The sequence below is a fragment of the Cherax quadricarinatus genome, chromosome 16 (genome assembly GCF_038502225.1).
Source record: "Cherax quadricarinatus isolate ZL_2023a chromosome 16, ASM3850222v1, whole genome shotgun sequence".
In the NCBI taxonomy this organism is placed as follows: Eukaryota; Metazoa; Arthropoda; class Malacostraca; order Decapoda; family Parastacidae; genus Cherax; species Cherax quadricarinatus.
The window spans coordinates 22,729,154-22,742,061 of record NC_091307.1 but is presented as its reverse complement, the minus strand read 5'-3'; positions in this window follow the sequence as shown (position 1 = coordinate 22,742,061).

Genomic DNA, 12,908 nt, shown 5'->3' with positions numbered 1-12,908 from the left:
GTTCTTGGTCTTATTAATTTTCCTTTTATATCCATGGGGAAGTGGAATAAGAATCTTTCCTCCGTAAGCCATGCGTGTTGTAAAAGTCAACTAAAATGCCGGGAACAATGGGCTAGTAACCCCTTTTCCTGTAAAGATTACTAAAAAGAATAAGAAGAAGAAAATTGTCAAAGTGGGAAGTCTGAATGTGCGTGGATGTTGTGCAGATGATAAGAAAGAGATGATTGTGGATGTTATGAATGAGAAGAAGCTGGATGTCCTGGCTTTAAGTGAAACAAAGCTGAAGGGGGTGGGAGAGTTTCAGTGGAGAGGAATAAATGGGATTAGGTCAGGGGTTTCAAATAGAGTTAGAGCTAAAGAAGGAGTAGCAATAATGTTGAAGGATAAGCTATGGCAGGAAAAGAGGGACTATAAATGTATTAATTCAAGGATTATGTGGAGTAAAATAAAGATTGGATGTGAAAAGTGGGTTATAATAAGCGTGTATGCACCTGGAGAAGAGAGAAGTGTAGAGGAGAGAGAGAGATTTTGGGAAATGTTGAGTGAATGCGTGGGGAGTTTTGAATCAAGTGTGAGAGTAATGGTGGTTGGGGATTTCAATGCTAAAGTGGGTAAAAATGTTATGGAGGGAGTAGTAGGTAAATTTGGGGTGCCAGGGGTAAATGTAAATGGGGAGCCTTTAATTGAGCTATGTGTAGAAAGAAATTTGGTAATAAGTAATACATATTTTATGAAAAAGAGGATAAATAAATATACAAGGTATGATGTAGCACGTAATGAAAGTAGTTTATTAGATTATGTATTGGTGGATAAAAGGTTGATGGGTAGGCTCCAGGATGTACATGTTTATAGAGGGGCAACTGATATATCGGATCATTATTTAGTTGTAGCTACAGTTAGAGTAAGAGGTAGATGGGAAAAGAGGAAGGTGGCAACAACAAGTAAGAGGGAGGTGAAAGTGTATAAACTAAGGGAGGAGGAAGTTCGGGTGAGATATAAGCGACTATTGGCAGAAAGGTGGGCTAGTGCAAAGATGAGTAGTGGGGGGGTTGAAGAGGGTTGGAATAGTTTTAAAAATGCAGTATTAGAATGTGGGGCAGAAGTTTGTGGTTATAGGAGGGTGGGGGCAGGAGGAAAGAGGAGTGATTGGTGGAATGATGAAGTAAAGGGTGTGATAAAAGAGAAAAAGGTAGCTTATGAGAGGTTTTTACAAAGCAGAAGTGTTATAAGAAGAGCAGAGTATATGGAGAGTAAAAGAAAGGTAAAGAGAGTGGTGAGAGAGTGCAAAAGGAGAGCAGATGATAGAGTGGGAGAGGCACTGTCAAGAAATTTTAATGAAAATAAGAAAAAATTTTGGAGTGAGTTAAACAAGTTAAGAAAGCCTAGGGAAAATATGGATTTGTCAGTTAAAAACAGAGTAGGGGAGTTAGTAGATGGGGAGATGGAGGTATTGGGTAGATGGCGAGAATATTTTGAGGAACTTTTAAATGTTAAGGAAGAAACAGAGGCAGTAATTTCATGCACTGGTCAGGGAGGTATACCATCTTTTAGGAGTGAAGAAGAGCAGAATGTAAGTGTGGGGGAGGTACGTGAGGCATTACGTAAAATGAAAGGGGGTAAAGCAGCTGGAACTGATGGGATCATGACAGAAATGTTAAAAGCAGGGGGGGATATAGTGTTGGAGTGGTTGGTACTTTTGTTTAATAAATGTATGAAAGAGGGGAAGGTACCTAGGGATTGGCAGAGAGCATGTATAGTCCCTTTATATAAAGGGAAAGGGGACAAAAGAGACTGTAAAAATTATAGAGGAATAAGCTTACTGAGTATACCAGGAAAAGTGTACGGTAGGGTTATAATTGAAAGAATTAGAGGTAAGACAGAATGTAGGATTGCGGATGAGCAAGGAGGTTTTAGAGTGGGTAGGGGATGTGTAGATCAGGTGTTTACATTGAAGCATATATGTGAACAGTATTTAGATAAAGATAGGGAAGTTTTTATTGCATTTATGGATTTAGAAAAGGCATATGATAGAGTGGATAGAGGAGCAATGTGGCAGATGTTGCAAGTATATGGAATAGGTGGTAAGTTATTAAATGCTGTAAAGAGTTTTTATGAGGATAGTGAGGCTCAGGTTAGGGTGTGTAGAAGAGAGGGAGACTACTTCCCGGTAAAAGTAGGTCTTAGACAGGGATGTGTAATGTCACCATGGTTGTTTAATATATTTATAGATGGGGTTGTAAAGGAAGTAAATGCTAGGGTGTTTGGGAGAGGGGTGGGATTAAATTATGGGGAATCAAATTCAAAATGGGAATTGACACAGTTACTTTTTGCTGATGATACTGTGCTTATGGGAGATTCTAAAGAAAAATTGCAAAGGTTAGTGGATGAGTTTGGGAATGTGTGTAAAGGTAGAAAGTTGAAAGTGAACATAGAAAAGAGTAAGGTGATGAGGGTGTCAAATGATTTAGATAAAGAAAAATTGGATATCAAATTGGGGAGGAGGAGTATGGAAGAAGTGAATGTTTTCAGATACTTGGGAGTTGACGTGTCGGCGGATGGATTTATGAAGGATGAGGTTAATCATAGAATTGATGAGGGAAAAAAGGTGAGTGGTGCGTTGAGGTATATGTGGAGTCAAAAAACGTTATCTATGGAGGCAAAGAAGGGAATGTATGAAAGTATAGTAGTACCAACACTCTTATATGGGTGTGAAGCTTGGGTGGTAAATGCAGCAGCGAGGAGACGGTTGGAGGCAGTGGAGATGTCCTGTTTAAGGGCAATGTGTGGTGTAAATATTATGCAGAAAATTCGGAGTGTGGAAATTAGGAGAAGGTGTGGAGTTAATAAAAGTATTAGTCAGAGGGCAGAAGAGGGGTTGTTGAGGTGGTTTGGTCATTTAGAGAGAATGGATCAAAGTAGAATGACATGGAAAGCATATAAATCTATAGGGGAAGGAAGGCGGGGTAGGGGTCGTCCTCGAAAGGGTTGGAGAGAGGGGGTAAAGGAGGTTTTGTGGGTAAGGGGCTTGGACTTCCAGCAAGCGTGCGTGAGCGTGTTAGATAGGAGTGAATGGAGACGAATGGTACTTGGGACCTGACGATCTGTTGGAGTGTGAGCAGGGTAATATTTAGTGAAGGGATTCAGGGAAACCGGTTATTTTCATATAGTCGGACTTGAGTCCTGGAAATGGGAAGTACAATGCCTGCACTTTAAAGGAGGGGTTTGGGATATTGGCAGTTTGGAGGGATATGTTGTGTATCTTTATATGTGTATGCTTCTAGACTGTTGTATTCTGAGCACCTCTGCAAAAACAGTGATAATGTGCGAGTGTGGTGAAAGTGTTGAATGATGATGAAAGTATTTTCTTTTTGGGGATTTTCTTTCTTTTTTGGGTCACCCTGCCTCGGTGGGAGACGGCCGACTTGTTGAAAAAAAGGTAAAACCTGGATTGTCGCAGAAGATAGACAGGTCTGAAGACCAACAGGTAACTGTTCGACTGTCAGCTGTTGGTCTTCAGGACTGTCTGTTGTACACAACAGACAGTCCTGAAGACCGACAGCTGACACTTTGACTTCAGCAAAGAGAACTTTTTATCGTCATCAGATACCGAGACAGATGCCCAGGAGCACCCGTCCATCGTCCACGAGCGTCCCTCGCTCCTGCAAGCATCCTGCAGGAGGCCCTGGTGGAGAGGGGGAGAAAAGTGTAAATTCCCCGGCGGAGCTTGAAATTCTCGCTCATTACCTTACGCACTCTTCATTGTCGTTAAACCCCCCCAGAACCACCAAGAAAAAACTACGGGATATGGGGGTGGAGGTGGTGAAGATGGGTAGATGGGGCATCCCCATCCACAACCCTCCCATCCAGAAGTTCCATCCACAAGGCCGCTTCCCCCTGCCACTCGAAATGCTGATTTATATATGGGCTTATCCTCACCTAGTTGTACTCACCTAGTTGTACTCACCTAGTTGTACTCACCTAGTTGTACTCACCTAGTTGTACTCACCTAGTTGTACTCACCTAGTTGTACTCACCTAGTTGTACTCACCTAGTTGTACTCACCTAGTTGTACTCACCTAGTTGTACTCACCTAGTTGTACTCACCTAGTTGTACTCACCTAGTTGTACTCACCTAGTTGTACTCACCTAGTTGTACTCACCTAGTTGTACTCACCTAGTTGAGGTTGCGGGGGTCGAGTCCGAGCTCCTGGCCCCGCCTCTTCACTGATCGCTACTAGGTCACTCTCCCTGAGCCGTGAGCTTTATCATACCTCTGCTTAAAGCTATGTATGGATCCTGCCTCCACTACATCGCTTCCCAAACTATTCCACTTACTGACTACTCTGTGGCTGAAGAAATACTTCCTAACATCCCTGTGATTCATCTGTGTCTTCAACTTCCAACTGTGTCCCCTTGTTACTGTGTCCAATCTCTGGAACATCCTGTCTTTGTCCACCTTGTCAATTCCTCTCAGTATTTTGTATGTCGTTATCATGTCCCCCCTATCTCTCCTGTCCTCCAGTGTCGTCAGGTTGATTTCCCTTAACCTCTCCTCGTAGGACATACCTCTTAGCTCTGGGACTAGTCTTGTTGCAAACCTTTGCACTTTCTCTAGTTTCTTTACGTGCTTGGCTAGGTGTGGGTTCCAAACTGGTGCCGCATACTCCAATATGGGCCTAACGTACACGGTGTACAGGGTCCTGAATGATTCCTTATTAAGATGTCGGAATGCTGTTCTGAGGTTTGCTAGGCGCCCATATGCTGCAGCAGTTATTTGGTTGATGTGCGCTTCAGGAGATGTGCCTGGTGTTATACTCACCCCAAGATCTTTTTCCTTGAGTGAGGTTTGTAGTCTCTGGCCCCCTAGACTGTACTCCGTCTGCGGTCTTCTTTGCCCTTCCCCAATCTTCATGACTTTGCACTTGGTGGGATTGAACTCCAGGAGCCAATTGCTGGACCAGGTCTGCAGCCTGTCCAGATCCCTTTGTAGTTCTGCCTGGTCTTCGATCGAGTGAATTCTTCTCATCAACTTCACGTCATCTGCAAACAGGGACACCTCAGAGTCTATTCCTTCCGTCATGTCGTTCACAAATACCAGAAACAGCACTGGTCCTAGGACTGACCCCTGTGGGACCCCGCTGGTCACAGGTGCCCACTCTGACACCTCGCCACGTACCATGACTCGCTGCTGTCTTCCTGACAAGTATTCCCTGATCCATTGTAGTGCCTTCCCTGTTATCCCTGCTTGGTCCTCCAGTTTTTGCACCAATCTCTTGTGTGGAACTGTGTCAAACGCCTTCTTGCAGTCCAAGAATATGCAATCCACCCACCCCTCTCTCTCTTGTCTTACTGCTGTCACCATGTCATAGAACTCCAGTAGGTTTGTGACACAGGATTTCCCGTCCCTGAAACCATGTTGGCTGCTTTGCCGTTGTTGAAGTTGCTGTTGTTAATACTGCTGCTGCTGCAGCTGTTGCAGGGTCGTGTCCAGGGGTGAAGGCCCAGGGGAGCACGACCTTTCCCTGGATCACCCTGAAAGACTTTTGTTCCCTGCAGAAAAAAAAATGAAAACAAATCTTTACGTAGAACTTGCGGTCAATATTGAATTTAGGTCCTCGACCGAACTCAAGCCCTGACTTATTTCTCAACCCACAAAGAAGGTGTCCAACCTTCTGAAGGATCCAGTAATTAGTGATCTGAAACCAAGATTAAGTTCTGAAATATTAAATTCACTCTCTTTTGGCATTTCAGTGCCATCGGAAATAATTTAAAGGGAATCTCTCGATATTAAAAGAGTATAAAGGGTGTCTGATAATATCTCAAAGGGAATCTGATGATATTAAGTGCTTAAATGGAATCTCATAATATTTTAAAGGGAATCTGATGATATCAAAAGTATTAGAAGAGAATCTGATGATATCAAAGGATATCATGATAATGCTGGGCACTACAATGGTCAAATTATTCCATAAAATTTACTGTTTATAATAATAATCTGGTTCAGTTTCTGTCGATCAATGGAGATCAAATGTAACTGCAAGAATTGCACATTTATAAGTACTGAATTATGCTGTTGAAATGTTAAAATCAAACGTTTATATCTTGCGGTAAATATTAATAATATTGTAATAATGTTGGTAGAATTACCAAAGCTCCTGGAGAGCGAAATGTTGCCACGGCAAAATGTTGCGCTAGTTGCACAAGTGTCCTTTTATCTAACATTAATAATATTGGCTGTCAGTGTAGCATTGTACTCGGGTTGAAAACTTGACTGTCAGCTCAGGTGAGTGAGGATCGACTGTTAGGACTGTCAGTGCCACACATAGACTATGACATTTCAGCTGACGGGGACGATGTTATTGAATGTTTTGCCCAACATGGAAATCGGAGGATGTTGGATGTTTAATGGGGTTTAAAGGCTATCGACTACGGTAGGTTCATTAAGGCTGCATGTAACCTTGTCACCACGAGTCACGACTATTCCCTTAAAATAGTGCTTAAAGTAAACTATCAACATATACATGGTACCTCTCAGTGTATACCGAACAATGCGGGTATATTGTGACATCTTGAGACTGTGTCTTCGGTATCTGATGGTCATCGTAGTATCAGCAGTGTTAATACTCTGATTCTAACCAGCATGGAAATCATGTGGTAAGTTACCTTTAACTTATGAGGGTGTGGAGACCTTTATAATTTCAGGGACAGTAGCTGGGAGATCACAGTGCCCTTGTCATAAGGCTGCCCCATAGGGCTGTAAACGGTACTACACTTGACAAGAATGCTCAACGTGCCCCTACAATAGTGCTGTAAATGGTACATCACGTGTACACACTCAGACATTCTCGGGAGCCACTGCCAGGGTTTTTTCCACATGGCAAAGACCCTGGCCAGGACCCGTCCTGGCAGACCTACATGAACATGAACATGCTAGGAGGAGACTAGATAATCAGACTGATGGAGACAGAGCTGAGGCTCCTACAGAGTTTCGGCAGATCATTCCTAGCCTGAGCTCCGAGTTACCAACCGGGGGCTCCATCCTGTACTGTAAGTGAACATTCATTTGGGGTCATTATACTCCATCTCAGTTATCTTGTATTCTCCCCAGTTATATTAATGTCAGATCCCATTTATATTTGACCAAATATACTGTCCTAATACATAAGAATCAACACACTGTTATAGTGTGAAAAAGTGAAAGTTAAGACACATGTGCAACATCTGGATATCTTTATTGTAGACGTTTCGCCAGTGCAACATCTGGATATCTTTATTGTGGCGAAACGTCTACAGTAAAGATATCCAGATGCTGTACATTTGTCTTAACTTTCATACTGTCGGTATTTTATACCTTTTATTGTACAGTGTGAGAGTGTTCACTTTCCACATGTTTACATTGTTACTCGTAAGACCGAGTGTTACTGTAGTGGTGAGGCAAAACTTAAGTGGAACTGAGGGAAGTTCCATTACTAGGTAGCCAGATGAGGTACTGTACTTACTGTCATAGCTTATTACTTATCTATATCCTCATGTCACCCGAGATATGACGATATCAGTTTGATTATCATTTAAAGGTCAAACCAGTTCGATTTGCATTGATCGGTATTACTCAGTAAATTGTTACTGCACTTTTTTCTTGATATTTAAGACCCTCGAACTCGTTGAGAAAAAATATCCCGCACCGGCTTGCTGTCACCTCTATGTTCCCTCGGTGGTGCCAGGATGCTGCCTCGTCCGGGGTAATTCTTGTATTCACCCAAATGCAGTTGCTTCTGCTATTGTTACTGTTGTTACTGCTGCTGCTGCTGTATATTATATAATTGCGTTTGTTGTAATAAGGTTAGGTAAGTTTTCTAAGGCCCCTTTGGTACAAAATTATTAATTTTTACATTAACATAGATAAAAAATATATATATCCTTAAACGTATAAGAGAAAATTTTACAAAGGACTGAATTTTAGACGAGTTCTTGCTAATTGACCAATTTTACCTATTAGGCACGATATATATATCATTCATACCTTTCACTTCCTTTCCCTCTTCTTCCATACAAGAGCCACCATCCCATCAGAGACAGATCAGAGACAGCTTCTGATTCTCTTGATAATCTCCTCAACCTGCGGGTTCTCTCTCCTCCACACAGCCTGGGGACCAGAGTATGATTGAGTCTCTCTCGTTTCGTTGTCTCCTTCCACTTATTGGATTCTCATTTTATGTTGTTGTTATTCGTGAGTGGATGGTCCTAGTGGGAGGTTGATGTGATGGTGTCGCGAAGGAAGAGCAGGAGATGAGAAGATGAGGAGGAGGAGGAGATGAGGAGGAGGAGATGAGGAGATGAGGAGGAGGAGATGAGGAGGAAAAAGAGTTGGGGAGGAGGGGAAAGATGGGCACAAAGAAATGAGAGAGATATGAGAAATATGAGAGAGAAACAGAGAAAGACAGACCTATATGAGGGGATACAGTGTTAGAGAAATAAGAAAAAATGTCTGTCTTTAAAAAACAATAAATCTCAGTGTAAGACATATCGATGAGAATAAAAAAAAAAATCTTATTTAGAACTGAAGACGTAAAGTCTTTTGGGCAGGAACTTACGGTTAATTAAAGTTCAACTTGCAACTTTTTTTCCCCAATTACTTCTTTTCCCTTCCATCCTCTGTGTAATTTTTTTCTCTCCTGGGGCTACAAATTTATTTCGGCCGGATCGCGAACAAAAAATTGAATAGAAAAATTTGTCCTCCTTAGAAAGGTCCTTCATTGAGCTAATAAAGGAGCAGCGTTAAACCTGTAGGGGTACATACAGGTTCTGGGAAATGGGAGGTAACCGGGATTGAGCCTGGGAAGACCAGTCTGGGAAGGGGTACCTGCAGGTTCTAGTACCGTAGTCAAGAGACCTTCACCCGCATGAAGGTACCTCGAGGTGTGTCTGACGTGTTGTGATGGTCACTGTTGATGTTGATAAATGAGACACTTATGCAACAAATGAGGAGGAGTTTGAGGTAATCAGATTGATTACCTCTAAACAATTTATTAACAATAATGACGTATTGAACGAACGAACGAAAGAACGCAGGTAAGATGCCAATGGGGTGAGCAAGGTAGACAGGACAGGCGAGGAACAGAGCTGGAGAGGAGTCGTAGGAGTCGTAGAAAAAGTGTCAGAGCTTAACCCAGCAGCTAGGCGATCGTGGGACAGCAGGAATAGCAGGCTCGGTTGTGATGGTCTTGTAGTGTATTACGGATATATGTATGAATATACGTGTGTGATTATATATATATATATATATATATATATATATATATATATATATATATATATATATATATATATATATATATATATATATATATATACAACACTGCGCTAGCCAAGGATTCGAACCCATGTTGTACTGGCCAGCCTCATGGTAAGCGAGAACCACATGACGCTTTAAACTACACGACCACCCAACCCTACAAGAATGGCGCAGCCAGCAGAGCTAGCTGTGGGCCGCCATCCGAGGGAAAATTAGCTTAGAAGCTCCCACACCTCCGTATGCCCTCAGATGGCGGCCCACAGTTAGCTCTGTTAAAGCGTCATGTGGTTCTCGCTTACCATGAGGCAGGCCAGTACAACATGGGTTCGAATCCTTGGCTAGCGCAGTGTTATTATTGATCACTACCACTCGTCCGTGGTTACAACATGAGAAAGAAGAGACACTGCAGCAGGCCTACTGGCCATGCTAGGCAGGTCCAGGTCACAACCCTGTTTGTGTTGGGAAGTGACACAACGGAAATACATCAGCACGCTGATGTATTTCCCGCTGATTGTTGTATCGCTAGCCAGGTGTTTAAATTGTGACACCTGCCGACTGCCAGGTGTTAAATTGTTCCTGGGCAAGGTGTTTCAGCGAGTCAAGAAAATCAAATTCGATAAAACCGTTATCGAAGCTTTATGAATTTGCTGTTTTTTTTCCTTTAGGGAAACCCTCGTTAAAGACGTCATCGAAGTGTTGCTGTTTTGATAAACCGGGATTAAATAAAAAATTAGCTATCGCTACGTCTGTCAAACCACAACTACGAGCATCACCAGAGTGACCACCAGCACCACCACGGTGAACACCAGTACCGCCACAGTGACCACCAGCACCACCACGGTGAACACCAGTACCGCTACAGTGACCACCAGCACCACCACGGTGAACACCAGTACCGCCACAGTGACCACCAGCACCACCACGGTGAACACCAGTACCGCCACAGTGACCACCAGCACCACCACGGTGAACACCAGTACCGCCACAGTGACCACCAGCACCACCACGGTGAACACCAGTACCGCCACAGTGACCACCAGCACCACCACGGTGAACACCAGTACCGCCACAGTGACCACCAGCACCACCACGGTGAACACCAGTACCGCCACAGTGACCACCAGCACCACCACGGTGAACACCAGTACCGCCACAGTGACCACCAGCACCACCACGGTGAACACCAGTACCGCCACAGTGACCACCAGCACCACCACGGTGAACACCAGTACCGCCACAGTGACCACCAGCACCACCACGGTGAACACCAGTACCGCCACAGTGACCACCAGCACCACCACGGTGAACACCAGTACCGTCACAGTGACCACCAGCACCACCACGGTGAACACCAGTACCGCCACAGTGACCACCAGCACCACCACGGTGAACACCAGTACCGCCACAGTGACCACCAGCACCACCACGGTGAACACCAGTACCGCTACAGTGACCACCAGCACCACCACGGTGAACACCAGTACCGCCACAGTGACCACCAGCACCACCACGGTGAACACCAGTACCGCCACAGTGACCACCAGCACCACCACGGTGAACACCAGTACCGCCACAGTGACCACCAGCACCACCACGGTGAACACCAGTACCGCCACAGTGACCACCAGCACCACCACGGTGAACACCAGTACCGCTACAGTGACCACCAGCACCACCACGGTGAACACCAGTACCGCCACAGTGACCACCAGCACCACCACGGTGAACACCAGTACCGCCACAGTGACCACCAGCACCACCACGGTGAACACCAGTACCGCCACAGTGACCACCAGCACCACCACGGTGAACACCAGTACCGCCACAGTGACCACCAGCACCACCACGGTGAACACCAGTACCGCCACAGTGACCACCAGCACCACCACGGTGAACACCAGTACCGCCACAGTGACCACCAGCACCACCACGGTGAACACCAGTACCGCCACAGTGACCACCAGCACCACCACGGTGAACACCAGTACCGCCACAGTGACCACCAGCACCACCACGGTGAACACCAGTACCGCCACAGTGACCACCAGCACCACCACGGTGAACACCAGTACCGCCACAGTGACCACCAGCACCACCACGGTGAACACCAGTACCGCCACAGTGACCACCAGCACCACCACGGTGAACACCAGTACCGCCACAGTGACCACCAGCACCACCACGGTGAACACCAGTACCGCTACAGTGACCACCAGCACCACCACGGTGAACACCAGTACCGCCACAGTGACCACCAGCACCACCACGGTGAACACCAGTACCGCCACAGTGACCACCAGCACCACCACGGTGAACACCAGTACCGCCACAGTGACCACCAGCACCACCTTGGGGTACTGAAGGTAGCTTTCAGCTGGTATGTGGCTGGGGGAGGAGGCTGTTGGAGGGGGCTGAGGGTGGGGGTAGATGGAGGGGGCTGAGGGTGGGATGCCTCAGCTGGTCAGACCTCGATGGACAATCACAAGCTTCATCAACCATTGCTGCTGCTGCTATTGTTGCTACTGCTGCTGCTGTCGCTGTTGTTGCTACTCCTGCTATTGTTGGTGTTACGGCTATTGTTATCGCTGCTGCTGTTGTTGCTGGTGTTGGTTTTGTTGCTGCTATTGTTGATGCTGCTGCTGCTGCTGCTGCTGCTGCTGCTGCTGCTGTTATAGCTGCTGCTGCTGCTAATGTTGCTGCTGCTGCTGCTGCTATTGTTGTTGCTGCTGCTGCTATTGTTGTTGCTGCTGCTGCTATTGTTTTTGTCTTCTGTTCAATGAGACACAGGCCAGTCCAGCAGAAATCGTCGAGAAGCCAGACAGTGTTTTCAAAGTTTCTGGGCTGCCGTTTTTTTTCTCCCATGTTCTCTAAACCGTTTATAATCAATCGTTTTCTTTAGGAGGATAAAGAACCTGGCCGTCTATGTCGTTAAGAAGGGAGAGCACAGAGGCCTCACCTGGGTGTGACACCTTCCTCTGGCACTGTGCTTCAACAACTACTCAAGTGGGTAGGGGTCCAGACCACAGTATTGGCCTGTGGTCCAGACCACAATATTTGCCTGTGGTCCAGACCACAATATTTGCCTGTGGTCCAGACCACTGTATTTGTTTATGGTTAGAGGTCCAGTCCACTGTATTTTTCTGTGGCTCATGGTCCGGACCACTGTATTTGTTTGTGGTCCAGACAACTTTATTTGTCTGTGGTTAGTTGGATAGACCACGGCAGCAGAATAGACGGACACAACTGACAGAGGAACCCCCTCCTCTCTCTCTCTCTCTCTCTCTCTCTCTCTCTCTCTCTCTCTCTCTCTCTTTCTCCAGCAGACAGTCCCGGGGAACGCCTGTTAGATTAGACTTGCCTCTGCACCGTCGTCCACTGGAGTGTGAAAACATCGGTGTGGGGAGAGTGAGAGAGGTGTTACCCGCAGGTGATCCCAGCTGTGGAGAGGATGATGCGGGAGTGGATTATGTGGAGGAAGAAAGGAAAAGAAGGATATATAAGGAAAGGGATAGGGAATGAGAGGACTTTGGAAGGGAAGGGATAGGAATTAGTGGGTAGGGGAGGAGCGAAATTAAGAGTGGGTACTGAAGCTGGATAGGAATGAATAGGGAAGAAA